Source organism: Macaca mulatta, chromosome 1, assembly GCF_049350105.2.
Source record: "Macaca mulatta isolate MMU2019108-1 chromosome 1, T2T-MMU8v2.0, whole genome shotgun sequence".
Lineage (NCBI taxonomy): Eukaryota > Metazoa > Chordata > Mammalia > Primates > Cercopithecidae > Macaca > Macaca mulatta.
This window is the reverse complement of record NC_133406.1, coordinates 204,553,614-204,573,294: the sequence shown is the minus strand read 5'-3', so window position 1 is coordinate 204,573,294 and position 19,681 is coordinate 204,553,614. Positions and strand designations below refer to the sequence as shown.

General features: G+C 45.2%; 1 protein-coding gene across 10 annotated transcripts in view; it reads left to right on the top strand.

Moving 5' to 3' along the window:
* The window catches only part of THRAP3 (thyroid hormone receptor associated protein 3), a 105,471-nt gene that overhangs the window by 20,564 nt on the left and 65,226 nt on the right, over positions 1 to 19,681 (top strand).

Genomic DNA, 19,681 nt, shown 5'->3' with positions numbered 1-19,681 from the left:
TGAACTAGTCAGCCTGGGTTCAAATCTTGGCCCTGCTATCTTTTGATCTGAGGTCAAGAGTCTTCATTTCCAGGTGCCTCAGTTTTCTTATCACTAAAACAGCAGGGAGTAGCAGTGACCCCTTTACAGGGTTATTGTGGAAACTAAATGAGACAAAATAAAAGTCACTTAGCCACTGTTACAACTATCATCATTTATATGTTTTCTTTTAGAGTGTGCGCCCAGAGAGGTAAGGCATATATCACACCATTGTTTTTCTTGTCTTTCAGATGACCCTGACTTTTTTCGTTTGTGGAAGTACTGATGTAGTCTGTCCTGTTATTCTAGACAGCCTGACGTGTGTATTAGGATTTAGAAGCTTGTTAAATAGCCAAAACCAGTGGCTGCCATGAACAACTTGTGGAGCAAATCGGGCTCAGTTTGTTCTTTGCCGGGACATGTATTTTGTGAACTAGTGTTCATACGTAAATGATAAGTTTTACTGCCACCATTTGGGCTTAATTGCATTTTGTAAGAGAGTTGTATTGAGGTTTCTTTAATAAGTGATTTGATTAAAAAGCTCTATATCCAGTGTAATTCCATCTCTTTGTTTTTTAAACCTTTTAGCACCAGAGAAAGCTCTCCAGTTTTGGAGGTTGATGTTTTTAGTTTTGTAGCCTAGGTACAGTTCAGTTTTAGCAGTGGTGGTGGTAGTAGTAGTACCACCTTAGTGTATTTATGTAATACCAAGTATGTAGGTACTTTTGAATTTGGTTTAGCCTGTAAAATATGGATTACAAAAAGTGTGATCTGTTTTGTTCCGAGGAATTGGAGGGAGGAAGCTTGGAATATTTCTGAGATGAACACAGAGATGGGGAATGATGATTACTGGGAGGGCACACAGACCTACGATTTGTTATTATTATTATTTTTTGAGACAAAGTCTCGCTCTGTCACCCAGCCTGGAGTGCAGTGGCACAATCTCTGCTCACTGCAACCTCTGCCTCCTGGGTTCAAGCGATTCTCCTGCTTCTGCCTCCTGAGTAGCTGGGATTACCGGTGTGTGTCACCACGCCTGGCTCATTTTTTTATTTTTAGTAGAGATGGGGTTTCACCATGTTGACCAGGCTAGTCTTGAACTCCTGACCTCAGGGGATCACCCGCCTCGGCCTCCTTAAGTGTTGGGATTACAGGCATGAGCCACCGTGCCCGGCCACGATTTATTATTTTTAGAATGGATAGTCCTAACCACTAAGCATTTCAGGGCGCCACCCTGTTTCTGTAGGGCATAGTGACATCCTAAATGGAAGGAAGTTTGGTTAATGCTATTCTCTCAAATGCAGGGTTTTGGTGGATTTTTTTCACACATATTCTATGAACATCTAAGATCTGTTCACTATTTGACTCTGATTGGGTAATTTATTCAACAAATAGTACTTGAGAGCCTATCATTTACCAGCTCCTGTTGTCGGCCTGTGAATATATTGGGGTACAATGACAGATGAGGTCTTGTCTTTTGGAAACTTAACACAATTGTTGGGGGCGGGGGACACAAAAGGTAAGCAAATAAATTACAAATTGAGAAAAGTAACAGGTGTCCAGTTCAGGACTCAGATAGACACTGAAAAGGGGGAATGAATTTCTTTTTTTTTTTTTTTGAGACGGAGTCTCGCTCTGTCGTCCAGGCTGGAGTGCAGTGGCTGGATCTCAGCTCACTACAAGCTCCGCCTCCCGGGTTCACACCATTCTCCTGCCTCAGCCTCCCGAGTAGCTGGGACTATAGGCACCGGCCACCTCGCCCGGCTAGTTTTTTGTATTTCTTAGTAGAGACGGGGTTTCACCGTGTTAGCCAGGATGGTCTCGATCTCCTGACCTTGTGATCCACCCGTCTCGGCCTCCCAAAGTGCTGGGATTACAGGCTTGAGCCACTGCGCCCGGCCCCTGAAGTTCTTTTTGGGGAGAGTGAGGAACCAATTTTGTAGAATGTCAAGGAGAGGGTATCCAGGTAGAGGAAACAGTAAGTGCCCAAACTGGAAGATGGGAAGAATTTAGTGTGGTTTCAGAACTGAAAGGAGGCCAATTGTGTTTGACACTTTGGAGAGTGATTACAGATGAGTTGGAGAGGTAAGGTTATTAGGGAAGCCATTGAAGCCTTCTGATGGTAGGAAGGATTGCCATCTCTTTCTTTCTCTTTTTTTTTTTTTTTTTGAGACGGAGTCTCCCTCTGTCGCCCAGGCTGGAGTGCAGTGGCGTGATCTCGGCTCACTGCAAGCTCCGCCTCCCGGGTTCACGCCATTCTCCTGCCTCAGCCTCCCGAGTAGCTGGGACTACAGGCGCCCACAACCGCGCCCGGCTAATTTTTTGTATTTTTAGTAGAGACGGGGTTTCACCGTGGTCTCGATCTCCTGACCTTGTGATCCGCCCGCCTCGGCCTCCCAAAGTGCTGGGAATACAGGCGTGAGCCACCGCGCCCGGCTCTTTCTTTCTCTAATATGGGTAGACACATAAATTATTTACACCTTTTTTTTTTTTTTTTTTTCTGAGACGGAGTCTCGCTCTGCCGCCCAGGCTGGAGTGCAGTGGCCGGATCTCAGCTCACTGCAAGCTCCGCCTCCTGGGTTCACGCCATTCTCCTGCCTCAGCCTCCCGAGTAGCTGGGACTACAGGCGCCCGCCACCTCGCCCGGCTAGTTTTTTGTATTTTTTAGTAGAGACGGGGTTTCACCGTGTTAGCCAGGATGGTCTCGATCTCCTGACCTCGTGATCCGCCCGTCTCGGCCTCCCAAAGTGCTGGGATTACAGGCTTGAGCCACCGCGCCCGGCCTTTTTTTTTTTTTTTTGAGATAGAGTTTCGCTCTTGTTGCCCGGGCTGGAGTGCCATGGCGCGATCTCGGCTCACTGCAAGTTCCTCCTCCCGGTTCAAGCAATTCTCCTGCCTCAGCCTCCCAAGTAACTGGGATTACAGGCATGTGCCACCACGCCTGGCTAATTTTGTATTTTTAGTAGAGACGGGGTTTCTCCATGTTGGTCAGGCTGGTCTCATACTCCTGCCCTTAGGTGATCCCCCTGCCTTGGCCTCCTGAAAGTGCTGAGATTACAGGCATGAGCCACTGCGTGCAGCCTACAACACGTTCAGTAGTACAGATGAAGGAGGGAGGAAGGAAGGGGTTTAAGGGGTGATTTATGTTTTAAAATCATTTCAAGGAAGTATGGAAAATGGATTGTGAGGTACGTTAGTTAAGAGACTGAAGATGGTAGTTACCTGACAGAGCAAGAAGATAGAGATGGAAGAGTAAGAAGCAGCAGAGATTGGAGAGTTAAGTAGGTTTAATAGTCTCTGTAGGCTGCACAGTGAGCCATGATCATGCCACTGCATGCCAGCCTGGGCAACAGAGTGATACCTGGATTCAAAACAAGTAAACTTATTCTCCATGGTAGGACATTGTGTTTCTTTTTTTTTTTTTTTTTTTTTTTTTGAGATGGGAGTCTCGCTCTGTTGCCCAGGCTGGAGTGTGGTGGTGGAATCTTGGCTCACTGCGACCTCCACCTCCTGGGTTCAAGCGATTCTCCTGCCTTAGCCTCCCGAGTAGCTGGGATTACAGGCACCCGCCGCCACACCTGGCCTCTTTTTTTTTTTTCTTCTGGAGGCAGTCTTGCTCTATTGCCCAGGCTGGAATGCAGTGGCACTGTCTTGGCTCACTGCAACCTCTGCCTCCTGGTTTCAAGCAATTCTCCCTGCCTTAGCCTTCTGAGTAGCTGGGATTACAGGCGCCTGCCACCGTGCCTGGCTAATTTTTGTATTTTTTGTTTTTTTTCTTGAGACGGAGTTTCTCTCTTGTCACCCAGGCCGGACAGTGCAGTGGCATGGTCTCGGCTCTCTGCAACCTCTGCCTCCAGGGTTCAAGTGATTCTCCAGTCTTAGTGTCCCGAATAGCTGGAATTACAGGCGTCCACCACTATGTCCAGCTAATTTTTGTATTTTTAGTGGAGACGGGGTTTTGCCATGTTGGCCAGGCTGGTCTTGAACTCCTGACCTCAGGTGATCCGCCCGGCTTGGCCTAGTGCTGGGATTACAGGCGTGAGCCACCGCGCCTAGCCTGCGGCAGGACATTGCATTCTTTTTTTTTTTTTGAGACAGTCTTGCTCTGTTGCCCAGGCTGGAGTGCAGTGGCGCGGTCTCGGCTCACTGCAACCTCCGCCCCTCCAGGTTTTAAGCAGTTCTCTGCCTCAGCCTCCAGAGTAGCTGGGATTACAGGCGCCTGCCACCACACCCAGCTAATTTTTTTGTATTTTTAGTAGAGACGGGGTTTCACCATTTTGGCCAGGCTGGTCTTGAACGCCTGACCTCATGATCCACCTGCCTTGGCCTCCCAAAGTGCTGGGATTACAGGCGTGAGCCACCGTGCCCGGCGACATTGCATTCTTAATCTATGGCCTATGGACTCCAGGGAGCCCGAGAACTCTGTAAAATGTTTTTGAATAGGGATGCATTTTCTCAAGGAAAATGTGTTCTCCTACCATATTCATTAGAGTTTCAAAAAAGTTAAGAACTACTGTTCTAGACCCTATAATGCAGCTTTATAATCCATAAAAATGTAGGCTGGGCATGGTGGCTCATGCTTATAATCCCAGCACTTTGGGAGGGTAAGGTGGGAGGATCCCTTGAGCCCAGGAGTTCAAGGTATCAGAGAGCTATGATTGCACCACTGCACTCCAGCCTGGGCAATAGAGCCAGACCCTGTCGCTAAGGAAAAAGAAAGGTAATTGCTCAAGGCTTCCCAAGGCAGTAAGAGGCCACAGGTACCCTTTCTAAAAGATTGACTTTATTAATTTTTCAAGGGAACTAATTTTTTTTTTTTTTTTGAGATGGAGCCTCGCTCTGTTGCCCAGGTTGGAGTGCAGTGGTGTGATCTTGGCTCACTGCATCCTCAGCCTCCCAGGTTCAAGTGATTCTCCTGCCACTGCCTCCTGAGTAGCTGGGACTACAGGCGCGTGCCACCACACCTGGCTAATTTTTGTATTTTTAGTAGAGACATGGTTTCACTGTGTTAGTCAAGATGATCTCTATCTCCTGACCTCGTGATCTGCCTGCCTCAGCCCCACAAAGTGCTGGGATTATAGCGGTGAGCCACCGCGCCTGGCCTACAGTTTTTTGTTTTTGAGGGTAAATAGTATGTTTTAATGACGTGCTGTAGAAATCTTAGGTTTTGGCCGGGCGCGGTGGCTCAAGCCTGTAATCCCAGCACTTTGGGAGGCCGAGACGGGCGGATCACAAGGTCAGGAGATCGAGACCAACCTGGCTAACACGGTGAAACCCTGTCTCTACTAAAAAATACAAAAAATTAGCCGGGCGTGGTGGCAGGCGCCTGTAGTCCCAGTCACTTAGGAGGCTGAGGCAGGAGAATGGCGTAAACCCGGGAGGCAGAGGTTGCAGTGAGCTAAGATCCGGCCATCACACTCCAGCCCGGGCGACAGAGCAAGACTCCGTCTCAAAAAAAAAAAAAAAAAAAAGAAATCTCAGGTTTTTTTTGTCTAGAAGATAGGGGCTGGTTTTGCCCATAGTGAGAAAGCTAAAATTTGGTGAGCCCAATTTGACAAAAATTAATTTGCTAATGTTTTCCTTCATTGAATTTTGTTTACAGTACATATTTTAGGCGTTCCAGAAATGGAGCTTTTTGTTTGTTTGTTTTTTTGTTTTGAGATGGAGTTTCGCTTTTGTTGCCCAGGCTGGAGTGCAATGGTGCAATCTCAGCTCACTGCAACCTCCACCTCCTGGGTTTCCGACCTCAACTGATCCTCCTGCCTTGGCCTCCCAAAGTATTGGGATTACGGGCGTGAGCCACTGCGCCCAGCCCCCCCCCTTTTTTTTTTGAGACAGAGTCTGTCTGTTGCCCAGGCTAGAGTGCAAGGGCTCGATCTCAGCTCACCACAACCTCCACCTCCCAGGTTCAAGTGATTCTCCTGCCTCAGCCTCCCGAGTAGCTGGGATTAGAGGCATAGGCCACCATGCCCAGCTAATTTTGTAATTTTAGTAGAGATGGGGTTTCTCCATGTTGGCCAGGCTGGTCTCAAACTCCCGACCCCGGGTGATCTGCCCGCCTCGGCCTCCCAAAGTGCTGGGATTACAGGCATGAGCCACGGCACCCAGCCCTGGCTAATTTTTTTTTGTATTTTTAGTAGAGATGGGGATTCGCCAAGTTGGCCAGGTTGGTCTTGAACTCCTGACCTCAGGTGATCCACCCGCTTCGGTCTCCCAGAGTGCTGGGATTACAGGCTTGAGCCACCGCGCCCGGCCTAGAAATGGGGTATTTTAAGTGTGCTTTCCTTCAGTGATTGTGTCAGATATATACTCAAAAAATAGTGTTTTTTTGGAAGCGCAGGATGTACTTTCTGCCACACAGTTGAGTATTACCACTGAAAAAAGCATGTATTTAGGCAGATGTTTTCAACCTCTGCCTAAAAAGTTTTATGGACTAAATCCAATCTGCTGATATGTTTTCTTTGGCTCATACAGTGTTGTAAATTTGAATTAGTTGTCCACATTTAAAAAGGAGATTTTGTATAAAAATGTGGATTCAGGCTGCTTTTGAAAAAGCAGATCTGGCAGCCATGGACCTGCTTTTCTGCTTTGCAGCAACGGTCTATTATAGTTGGGGCATGTCATCTTCAGTTTGCCCTAGACCCTGCCAACAGTCTGACATGTAGCCCTGACATGGACAGAGTGTCAGTGTTTACTATTTTATACCTTTATATTACCTATTTTACATCTTTTTTTTTTTTTTTTTTACCTGTTCTGGTTATATCATAGAGGTCTCTGATACCCCCATTCAAAGTCACTTTGCTGTCTTACATCTTCATTTATCTTTTTTTCCGTCTTGGCACCTTATATCCTTCCTTTGTTTCTTAAAAAAAAAAAAAAAAAAGATTTTAGGCAGCTTTGAAAGATGGAGTTGATAATCCCAGCGCTTTGGGATGCCGAGGCAGGCGGATCACGAGGTCAGGAGATCGAGACCATTCTGGCTAACACTGTGAAACCCCGTCTCTACTAAAAATACAAAAAATTAGCCGGGTGTGGTGGTGGGCGCCTGTTGTCCCAGCTACTCGGGAGGCTGAGGCAGGAGAATGGCATGAACTGGGGAGGCGGAGCTTGCAGTGAGCTGGGATCGTGCCACTGCACTCCAGCCTGGGCAACAGAGCGAGACTCTGTCTCAAAAAAAAAATAAAAAGAAAGATGGAGTTGAAACAATGGAGGGGAACCCCCAAAACACTGAATTACTTTGTTTCCAAACTGAAGAAACCCAGACTTTCAAAGCATAGAGGCATTGGTCTGACCCCTGCCTGTTGCCTGTGCCTTCTTTAGATGGTACGTGTTCAGTGTCCTCACTTTCGTTCTGCTTGATTTGCTTTATAGCATCTGGAATGTTGTCACTGCGTAGCTTGGCCTGTCTCAGAAGATAGAAGGCCAAGCAGATTTGTTGAATGTCTGCTTGTAAGACTTTTGACTCTTGTCTTGAGGCGTAACAACTAAGGTTATTCTATTATTTTTTAAAATAATAAACTATGAAGTCCATTGCATTGTTTTCAGTAATGTCATGTGATTTTTGTGTGTGTTTGTGAGGTTAACAACTCAATTTCCTTTTTCTCGATTTTGGTAAAAAGGATGGCATGAATAAAGGATTGAATGCGTAGAGGTGAGACTGTATTGTAAAGTTAACGAGGAAGTTTCTTTACTCAAGGGCTTTCCATTATATCAGGACTTCACAGAAGATGGTCCCAGTTTATCTAAAGATTATGTCCTAGAGTCTTGACTAATTCGTTTGGCTTGCAAGACTATCGGCTATCAGAAAAAAACTTTTCACATGAATGTGATTGAGGAATTGGTCAGATTCCAGTGTTGGGTTGCCGAATAGAAAAAGAGAATTAGTGGCTGGGTGTGGTGGCTCACGCCTGTAATCCCAGCACTTTAGGAGGCTGAAGTGGGTGAATCACTTGAGGTCAGGAGTTTGAGACTAGCCTGGCCAACATGGTGAAACCCATTTCTACTAAAAATAGAAAAATTAGGCAGGCGTGGTGGTGTGCGCCTGTAATCCCAGCTACTTGGGAGGCTGAGGCGGGAGAATCACTTGAATCAGGGAGGCAGAGGTTGCAGTGAGCTGAGATTGTACCGTTATACTCCAGCCTGGGCAACACAGGAGACCCCGTCTCAAAAAAAAAAAAAAAAGAAAAAGGTTAAATTTTTAAATATAAGAAATTCTTGTTTCAGGCATAAGATGACCCTTTACATAGCCTTGCTTTATATAAAAGTTCTTACTACGTAAGTGTTAAGGAGTTGCTGTGTCACCTTGGCTTTGGCAGTTTTGATGTATCTTTATATATGTATATCTGTTATACTGGGAAATGTCCTGAAAGAGACCTTTGTTGACTCCTCTATAATAGTACTCCTCTTAAAAAACTGTTACTGTTTCCCTCCCCAACCCTACATTATTGCTATGTAACATAGTATTTATTTTTAATCTATTGTGTTTCATCCTTCACCTCTTTAGAGAGTAAGAAGGGATTTGTTTTATTCAATGTTGAATGCAGTCCCTACCTAGGACATTGAGTCATGTAGAAGAGGCATAGTAAATATTGATAAAAGGGTGAGTTAATATGGGAATAAGTAAATAAGTGACTTGGTGGCAGTCTCTGGAAGTGCTCCCATTGTCAAGTCCTAGTTCACTCAGATTCTGTTAAGTTAGTTGAAAATAATTTGTACAGTGGTAGGTGAGTAAATTGCCAAGGGGCAAGAGGGTACTTTCTGGAGTGATGGAAATATTCTCTGTTTTGGTTGTGGTGGTGGTTACACAGTATGTTTTGTCAAAACTCATCAAACTGTTTTTTGAGGCTCTGTTGCCCAGGTTGGATGGCCGGGGCGCCGTCTTGGCTCGCTGCAACCTCTGCCTCCCAGGTTAATGTGATTCTCCTGCCTCAGCCTCCTGAGAAGCTGGGATTACAGGCACACACCACCACTCCCAGCTAATTTTTATGTTTTTAGTAGAGACAGGGTTTTACCATGTTGGCCAGGATGGTCTTGAGCTCCTGACCTCAGGTGATCCGCCCGCGTCAGCCTCCCAAAGTGCTGGGATTACAGGTGTGAGCCACTGCGCCTGGCCATTGAACTGTATTCTTAAAGTGTGTACATACATTGTGTGTGAATTAAAAAGTTGATTTGGCAGGGCGCAGTGGCTCACACCTGTAATCCCAGCACTTTGGGAGGCGGAGGTGGGCGGATCACGAGGTCAGGAGATCGAGACCATCCTGTCTAACATGGTGAAACCTTGTCTCTACTAAAAATGCAAAAAAATTAGCCGGGTGTGGTGGCGGGCGCCTGTAGTCCCAGCTACTTGGGAGGCCAAGGCAGGAGACTGGTGTGAACCCGGAGGTGGAGCTTGTAGTGAGCCGAGATTGAGCCACTGCACTCCAGCCTGGGCGACAGAGTGAGACTCCATCTCAAAAAAAAAAAAAAATGTTGATTTAAGGCAGGGCGCAGTGACTCATAGCCCAAGCAATATGATGAAACCCCCCCCACCTCTACAAAATAAAATAAATTAAAATAAAAAATCAGCCGGTGTGGTGGTGTGAGCCTGTAGTCCCAGCTACTTAGGGGGCTGAGGCAGGAGGATTGCTTGAACCCAGGAGGTTGAGGCTATGGTGAGCCAAGATTGCACCACTGCACTCTAGCCTGGGTGACAAAGTGAGACCCTGTCTCAAAAAAAAAAAAAAGTTTATAAAAATTTGTTCAAAACCCATTCTATCAAGACTATTCTGTAGAACTGTAGGTAACTATAATAAATAGGTTGTAATAATGATAGTTTTCTGAGTTGTCCTTCTCCTTCAATCAGAACAGTTGTGCATTTATATTTTATACTTTGAGGCTCTGCTTAACATTTCATTTTTTGTTTTTATTTTTATTTTGAGATAGGGTCTTGTTTTGTCACCCAGGCTGGAGTGTGGTGGCGTGATCACGGCTCACCACAGCCTGGACCTCTTGGGCCCAGGGAGTCCTCCCACCTCAGCCTCCTGAGTAGCTGGGACTACAGGTATTCACCACCATGCCTGGCTAATTTTTGTAGTTTTATAGAGACAGGGTTTCACCGTGTTGCCCAGGCTGGTCTTGAACTCCTTCCTCAGCCTCCCAAAGTGCTGGGATTACAGGTGTGAGCCATCACACCCTGCCAACATGTTATTTTTAAAAAGGTAAAACTGGTAAGTCCCCTAATACTCTTCTACCCTACCCCAGGGTTTCTTCAAGCAGAGCACACATTTTATGAAAGCCCTGGTGGGGCAGGGAGGTGTCTTCATTTTCTCCCCCCTGCTCACAGACAGATGCCGGTTGAAAAAATTCAGACATTATAGAAAAATAGGTAATGTTGAAAGTAAAAGTTTCTCGTAATGTCATTCTTCAGGCCAGTGTTTGGATATGTAGAAGAGATTTTTACTGTTTTGTCGTGTTGTATGTATATATATCTTTTCCTTTGGTACTAGATGAAGGTATGTCTGAATAGTAAAGATAAATAGGAACCGTGGAGGAGAAATAGGGATATACTTCTTGAATTTGTTTATTATGAAAGCTTAATATTTAGCATCTTGCTTCAGAAGAACTTAAATTGTAAAAGCCCATTCTGATGATTCCTCTTTTCCTTGAAAATTTAGAAGGTGGCATTAATTCTTGGGTTAATGGTGAATGCTTTGTCTTATTCATAGTGTAGAACCTTGCCTCTTCTATTCCTTTATTTCTGTTTCAGTCTTTTTTTTGTTTTTTTGAGATGGAGTGTCACTTTGTCACCTAGGTTGGAGTGCAATGGCACGATCTTGGCTTACTGCAACCTCTGCCTTCCAGTTCAATCAATTCTCCTGCCTCAGCCTCCCGAGTAGCTGGGATTACAGGCGCCCACTACTGCGTCTGGCTAATTTTTGTATTTTTAGTAGATTGGGGGTTTCGCCGTGTTGGCCAGGCTGGTTTCGAACTCGACCTCAGGTGATCTGCCCACCTTGATCTCCCAAAGTGCTGGGATTACAGGTGTGAGGCACTGTGACCAGCCTATTCAATTTTAAATGGACGTAGAAATCTCTGGCTCCAGTGCGGTTATTGTGATGGTTAGATGATTAACCCAATACCAGGCATGTGGTAGGTATTCAACACATGAATATCATTATTACTTTCTTATTTCTATGAAGATTTTGACACCATAGATACTAATATTATTGTATATGGAAACAGAGTCTCGCTTAGTCGCCCAGGCTGGAGTGCAATGGCGCGATCTCGGCTCACTGCAAGCTCCGCCTCCCGGGTTCACGCCATTCTCCTGCCTCAGCCTCCCGAGTAGCTGGGACTACAGGCGCCCGCCGCCTCGCCCGGCTAATTTTTTGCATTTTTGATAGAGACAGGGTTTCACCGTGTTAGCCAGGATGGTCTCGATCTCCTGACCTTGTGATCCGCCCGCCTTGGCCTCCCAAAGTGCTGGGATTACAGGCGTGAGCCACCGCGCCCGGCCGTAATTTTTCAATAAATGGTTCTAGAACAATTGGTTGACCGTTTTGAAAATTAGATAATTAATACTGACAAAATAAGTCTTACATGAAAACCAGAGAGATACAGATGAAATTGAGATACCATTTTCTTCCTGAGATTTCCACTATGACAAAAAAAAATGATTATTGTCGGTGAAGGTTTGGAGAAATTCTCAGACACTGGTGGTAGCAGTATAAATTGCTGTAGCCTTTTCTAGAGGACAACAGTATGTACTTCGATGAACGCACCTTAAGGATTTCCTATTGAACAGGTCCTTAAAGATAAGAATAATCATCACAATATTATTTATGTAAGTGAAAAATTAATAGCAACCTAAATATACGTTACCATGGGACTGCTTATGGTACATTTTTATAGTGGAATGCTAGGTAGAAAAGAGATGTAGACTGGAAAGTCATGTTTATTGACATAATACAGTGAGTTTAAAAAAAGTCCAGAACTAATACTTTTGTTTGGTTTAAAAACCTTTATGTCGGACTGGGCGTGGTGGCTCACACCTGTAATCCCAGCAGTTTGGGAGGCCGGGGTGGGTGGATCACGAGGTCAGGAGTTTAAGACCAGCTGGCCAACATAGTGAAACCCCGTCTCTACTGAAAATACAAAAAAAAGTAGCTGGGCGTGGTGGCGGGCGCCTGTAGTCCCAGTTATTTGGGAGGCTGAGGCAGGAGAATTGCTTGAACCAGCGGGGCAGAGGTTGCATTGAGCTGAGATTACGCCCCTGCACTCCAGCCTGGGTGACACAGCAAAACTGTCTTAAAAGAAAAAAAAAAAACCTTTATGACAGACTGGGTGCAAAAACCAAACCTTCCTTCTCTCCATTTCTTCCTTGATCAGTGTCTATTAAGTATATATTGAACTCTAAAAATTCAGTTCTTCAGTCATACTAGCTATATAGAACTATATGGATATAGGACATTTCATTTTCAGGAAGTTCTAGTAGACAGACAGTGCTGGTATACATTGCCCTTTCTTCCTTTTTTCCCTTCCTTCTTCCCCCTTTCCTTTTCCTCCTTCCTTCTCCCCACTCCAGTCTTCCTTCACCTCCCTTCCCCTGAGCTTAACTGATCCTCCCATTTCCCCCTCCCAAAGTGTTGGGATTACAGGCTTGAGCCACCAATGCGCCAGCCTACCTTGCCTCTTCATATCTTTGTCAGCATCTTCTGCCGGGGTCTCCTAGTACATGCAGTTTTCCATCCTTAGATGTCACAGAAGAGTTTCTGAATTTCCTTTGTCATTTATGTATCACTATTTTCTTTTTTTTTTTTTGAGACAGAGTCTTGCTCTGTCACACAGGCTGGAGTGCAGTGGCCGGATCTCAGCTCACTGCAAGCTCCGCCTCCCGGGTCACGCCATTCTCCTGCCTCAGCCTCCCGAGTAGCTGGGACTACAGATGCCCGCCACCTCACCCGGCTAGTTTTTTTTTTTTTTTTTTGTATTTTTTAGTAGAGACAGGGTTTCACCGTGTTAGCCAGGATGGTCTCGATCTCCCGACCTTGTGATCCGCCCGTCTCGGCCTCCCAAAGTGCTGGGATTACAGGCTTGAGCCACCACGCCAGGCCTGTATCACTATTTTCATATTAACTAATTAAACTCTACTTCTTAGCCCACAATGGACATGTTCAGAATGCACAGAGAATGCTGTTATCTCTGTGCTGAAAGTAAACAATTTGGGGACAGTTTTACTGAACCTCTTAGCTCTGGAGTATGGATATATTTAACTTTTATTAGAGTTTCTGTTCTTCAAAAACAATGCCGGGTGTGGTGGCTCACGCCTGTAATCCCAGCACTTTGGGAGGCCGAGGTGGGCAAATCACCTGAGGTCAGGAGACTGAGATCAGCCTGACCAACATGGAGAAACCCTGTCTCTACAAAAAATACAAAATCAGCCAGGCGTGGTGGCGCATCCCTGTAATCCCAGCTACTTGGGAGGCTGAGGCAGGAGAGAGAGAATCGCTTGAACCTGGGAGGTGGAGGTTGTGGTGAGCCGAGATCACATCACTGCACTCCAGCCTGGGGAACAAGAGTGAAACTCCGTCTCAAAACAAACAAAAAGCAGCTAGGTAGGGGCCAGCCGTGGTGGCTCATGCCTGTAATTCCAACACTTTAGGAGGCTGAGGCAGGTGGATCATCTGAGGTCAGGAGTTCAAGACCATCCTAGCCAACATGGTGAAACACTGCCTCCACGAAAAATACAAAAATTAGCTGGGTGTGGTGGTAAACACCTGTAATCGCAGCTACTCAGAAGGCTGAGGCAGGAGAATTGCTTGAACCCAGGAGGCAGAGGTTGCAGTTAGCCGGAATTGCTCCACTGCACTCCAGGCTGGGCAGCAGGAGTGAAACTCCATCTCAAAAGCAACAACAACAAAAAAACAGGGTGGGCACGATGGCTCATGCCTGTAATCTCGGCATGTTGGGAGGCTGAGGCGGGCAGATCACTTGAGGTCAGGAGTTCGAGATCAGCCTGGCCAAGATGGTGAAACCCTCTCTGTACTAAAAATACAAAAGTTAGCCAGGGGTGGTGGCGGGTGCTGGTAATCCCAGCTACTCGGGAGGCTGAGGCAGGAGAATTGCTTGAACCTGGGAGGCAGAGGTTGCAGTGAGCCAAGATCATACCACTGTACTTCAGTCTGGGTGACAAAGTGAGACTATCTGAAAAAACAACAACTAGGTAGGAACTAGATTCTTTTTTTGTTTTTGTTTTTTTGGAGACAGCCTTGCTTTGTTGCCCAGGCCTCAGTGCAGTGGCATGAACATAGCTGACTGTAGCCTCAAACTCCTGAGCTCAAGTGATCTTCCTGCATCAGACTCCTGAGTAACTGGGACTGCAGGTGTGTACCACCATACCTGGTGATTTAGCAAATTTTTTGTAGAGACAGAGTCTCATTTTGTTGCCCAGGATAGTCTTAAACTCCTGGCCTGCAGCCATCTGCCCACCCCAGCTTTCTCAGAGTGCTAGGTTTTTTTTTTTTTTTTTGAGACAGAATTTCGCTTTGTCGCCCCGGCTGGAGTGCAGTGGCTGGATCTCAGCTCACTGCAAGCTCCGCCTCCCGGGTCACGCCATTCTCCTGCCTCAGCCTCCCGAGTAGCTGGGACTACAGACGCCCGCCACCTTGCCCGGCTAGTTTTTTTGTATTTTTTTTTTTTTTTAGTAGAGACGGGGTTTCGCCGTGTTAGCCAGGGTGGTCTCGATCTCCTGACCTCGTGATCCGCCCGTCTTGGCCTCCCAAAGAGAGTGCTAGGTTTGTATGGGTGAAACATCGTGCTCAGGCTGCATTAGAATTTAGATTGATGTAAGTACCACATTTGATGTTCCTTGATTTTTTTTTTATTTGTGGGAAATTTGGAAATTAGACATTAAGTACTTGCCTGAGTGCTAGGCATTTATTGGAATGGAAATACATGGTATGAAAAATCTTTTTTGATTGGTGTCATTTTCAGGTTTAATTCCTATCCAGATTATTTTTTTAGGGGTAGACTAATTTATTGCTTAGATTGGGGCTTCAAGTGTTGTCTTCAGGATACTGGATTTTTATGATGAGTGAGCTAAAGCTTGTTTAGTGTCTATTTTGGGGCTATGGTAGGCAGATCTCTTCCCTCTGGTTAGTGTTATTACAGCTGTTGTGATGATCTCACTGAATGTAGCTAAATTGGACTTTCAGTTAGCAACAGTTTCAGAAGATTTAGTGTAATGAGCTGGCTTTTTTTTTTGTTTTCTTTTTTTTTTGTAGACAAGGTCTCACTTCATTCTCATTTCATTGCCCAGGCTGGAGTGCAGTGGTGCAATCACAGCTTACTGCAGCCCCTCAAACTCCTGGGCTGGAAAGGTGACTTCTGATCTTGAGAGGATTGAGTGATCCTTCTACCTCAGCTTCACAAGTAGCTGGGACTGTAGGTTCTTGCCACCATGCCCGGCTGTTTTTTATTTTTTGTAGAGATGGGGTCTCCCTGTGTTGCCCAGGCTGGTCTTTTTTTTTTTTTTTTTTTTTTTTTGGTTTGAGACAGTGTCTTGCTTTATCACCCAGGCTGGAGTGCAGTGGGGCGATGTCAGCTCACTATAACCTCCGCTGCCCCCGTACCGGGTTTAAGGGATTATCCTGCCTCAGCTTCCCAAGTAGCTGGGATTACATGTTTGTGCCACCACGGCCAGCTAATTTTTGTATTTTTAGTAGAGACGAGGTTTTACCATGTTGTCCAGACTGGTCTTGAATGCTTGTGCTCAAGTGATCCTCCCACCTCGGCCTCCCGAAGTGCTGAGGTTTCAGGCATGAGCCACCTTACCTGGCCAAACTGGCTTTTACATTTCGACATCTCTGTAAGGCCTTTGTTTCCCTGGTTCTGGGTAAGTTAATCACCCTGTATCAAGTGTATTCTAGCAGGGATGGCAATATCTTTGATTTCTGTTTTCCTCCAACATTTTATTATGAAAGATTTCAAGCATACAAAAAAGTTGAAACAATTGTACAGTACAGTGAGACCTACATGTCCATCACCTAGATTTTATATTTGTTAGCATTTACTTACTTTGTCACTTCTTTCCACTAATAACTCATTTTACTTTTTTTTGTGGTAAAATATGTATAACAAAATTTTATCATCTTTAAAATCATTTGTTTTTGTGGATACATTTCACAGTTTATTTACATTTTAAGACTAACCTTGATCTCAAAATCACATATCCCTGTATGTGTTTTTTGTTGTTGTTGACTTCACGTAAATGCATGGCTTGTTACACAAAGAATATAAATATTTACCATGTCTGTTACATGTAACACATAAGAACAGCTTGTGACAGAAATTCATCAACCCCCCTATATTAAGGTTCTCCAGAGGGACAGAACCCAAGGATATATGTATAAATAAAAGGGAGCTTATTAGGAAAAATTGGCTCTCACAGTTACAAGATGAAGTTCCATGGTAGGCTATCTGCAAGCTGGGGAAAGAGAAAAACTGATCACGTGACTCAGTCCAAGTCCAAAAGCCTCAAAACCAGGGAAGCCAACAGTGCAGCCCTTAGTTCGAGGTGAAAGGCCTGTGAGCCCCTGGGAGGCCTCTAGTGCAAGTCCCAGAGTCCAAAGGCTGAAGAACCTGAAGTCTTATGTCTAAGGGCAGGAGGAGAGGATGCCAAGCATCTGTCACAGCATGAGAGAGTGAGCAGACTCAGCACGCAATCTACTTATCCCCCCTTCTTCTGCCTGCTTTGTTTAGCTGTGCTCAATGCTGATTGAATGGTGCCCCACCGACATTGAGGTTCCAGCTGGTTCCTCTCACAGTCCACTCACTCACATGTCAGTCTTCTGGCAACACCCTCACAGACATACCCAGGAACATTGCCTCGTCAGCCATATAGCCAATCCTCTGTCCAGTCAAGTTGACACCTAATATTAACCATCACAGCCCTTACCATTTTTTTGGTATAAATACAGGTATCAAAATAATCCTGGGTTTTTTTATTCAATATTTTGGATTTTTTTTTCTTGTGCATATTTTGGATACTACTAGAAGTCAGCACCTGCACCACTTCAAAAATTAACATAATTTGTGATAATATTTATTTTACCTGCTACTTTAAAAAATTTTGGCTGCAGCTTGTCGCTAAGCAAAATGGATAAAGCATGCCATTTCTGTTTTTCCTTCCTAAAATTTTTACTTTTCAGAAATACGTGCCGCTGCCACCTGACACTTCTCGCCACGCTTTTGTCTTATAAACCTGAATTCTCTTTAGAGTACTCCAGGTTTATGTTTAAATGACAGTGCCCTAACAAGAGAAAAAAAAACTGTGCTGTATTTTTCTTCCCATTACCTGAAAGCATAATGGGGGTGTGTGTGTGTGTGTATATATATATGTATACATGTACACACACATATATAAATAAAACATGTTCTTACAAATGCCCAGGTCATGTTTACCAACAGAAATTCTTTTACTTAATGTGTGGGTATTTTGCATTGTGATACTTAATTAAGACTTGAGTAGAAGGTTGACTTAAATTTAAGATCCGCTAAAATTTTCTTTTTTCTTTTTTTTTTGAGACGGAGTCTCGCTCTTTTGCCCAGGCTGGAATGCAGTGGCGTGATCTTGGCTCACTGCAATCTCCAACTCCTGGGTTCAAGCAATTCTCCTGCCTCAGCCTCCAGAGTAGCTAGAACTACAGGCACCCACTACCATCCCTGGCTAATTTTTGTATTTTTAGTAGAGATGGGGTTTTGCCATGTTAGTTAGGCTGGCCTCGAATTCCTGACCTCAGGTGATCCACCTACCTTGACCTCCCACAGTGCTGGGATTACAGGTGTGAGCCACTGTGCCTGGCTAAGATCTGCTAAAATTAATTGTCATGATTTTACTTCTGGTGGCTGTGGAAGCTACTTATTTTCTTTGGATGTCATTAGATGTCTTAGCTCTTGAAGTACAACTTTAATGCTATATGGATTTTGCCATTTTGCTTACAGTGGTATGATCCATGCATCCACCATCCCACTGGAATTATTTATTCCATTCATAATAATTTTTGGTATAAACCTAACTGATGAAGCTTCCGGGTATTTAGGTCTACATTCTACTTTCAGGTTATATATTCTGCTTTCATTTTTTTGTGTGTTCATTTATTTGTTTTTTTTAATTTTTTTTTTTTTTTTTTTTTGAGACAGAGTCTCGCTCTGTCGCCCAGGCTGGGGTGCAGTGGCCAGATCTCAGCTCACTGCAAGCTCCACCTCCCGGGTTCATGCCATTCTCCTGCCTCAGCCTCCCGAGTAGCTGGGACCACAGGTGCCCGCCATCACGCCCGGGTAATTTTTTCTATTTTAGTAGAGATGGGGTTTCACCATGTTAGCCAGGATGGTCTCGATCTCCTGACCTCGTGATCCACCCGTCTCGGCCTCCCAAAGTGCTGGGATTACAGGCTTGAGCCACCGCGCCCGGCCCATTTATTTGTTTTTTGAGACAAGGTCTCACTCTCCCGCAGTACAGTGGCACAAACATACGAACTCCTGGGCCCAAATGATCCTCCTGCCTCAACCTGTGGAGTAGCTGTGACTACAGGTGTACGCCACGATGCCTGGCTAATTTTCTTTATATATTTTTTTATGTCTTTTTTTTTTTTTTTTGGTTGAGACGGAGTCTCACTCTGTCACCCAGGCTGGAGTGCAGTGGACGAATCTTGTCTCACTGCAAGTTCTGCCTCCCGGGTTTACGCCATTCTCCTGCCTCAGCCTCCCGAGTAGCTGGGCACCCACCACCTCGCCTGGCTAGTTTTTTTTTTTTTTTTTTTTAAGTAGAGACGGGGTTTTACTGTGTTAGCCAGGATGGTCTCGATCTCCTGACCTCATGATCTGCCCGTCTCGGCCTCCCAAAGTGCTGGGATTACAGGCTTGAGCCACCGTGCCCGGCCTCTATATTTTGTAGAGAGCAGGTCTTGCCATGTTGCCAGGTTGATCTTGAACTCCTGGGCTGAAGTGATCTTCCCACCTTAGCCTCTCGAAGTGCTGGGATTACAGGTGCGAGCCATCTGTTTTGATTTTTTTTTTTTTGAGACGGAGTCTCGCTCTGTCGCCCAGGCTGGAGTGCTCACTGCAAGCTCCGCCTCCTGGGTTCATGTCATTCTCCTGCCTTGGCCTCCCGAGTAGCTGGGACTACAGGGACCCGCCACCACGCCCAGCTAATTTTTTGTATTTTTAGTAGACATGAGGTTTCACCATGTCAGCCAAGATGGTCTCGATCTCCTGACCTCGTGATCCGCCTGCCTCGGCCTCCCAAAGTGCTGGGATTACAGGCATAAGCCGCTGTGCCCGGTCTCGATTTTGATTTTCTAAGGCATGTAGATAGATTTGTCAGGCTTTACCTTTATGGTTTATACTCATAGAATTTTGTTTGAAATCCTTCCTCACCCTGAATTCATACAGATATTCTCTTCTGTTCTAAAAATTTTAAAGCTTTTCACAGTTAGTGTTTTTTTTAAATTGCTTATTTCATTTTATTTTGAGACAGACTGGGTGTGGTGGCTTTCACATGTAATCCCACCACTTTGGGAAGCTGAGGCAGGAGGATTACTATGATCATGCCACTGCATTCCAGCCTGGGTGAGAGTAAGACCCCATCTCTTAAAACAAAAATAGACCCCGTCTCTACTAAAAACAC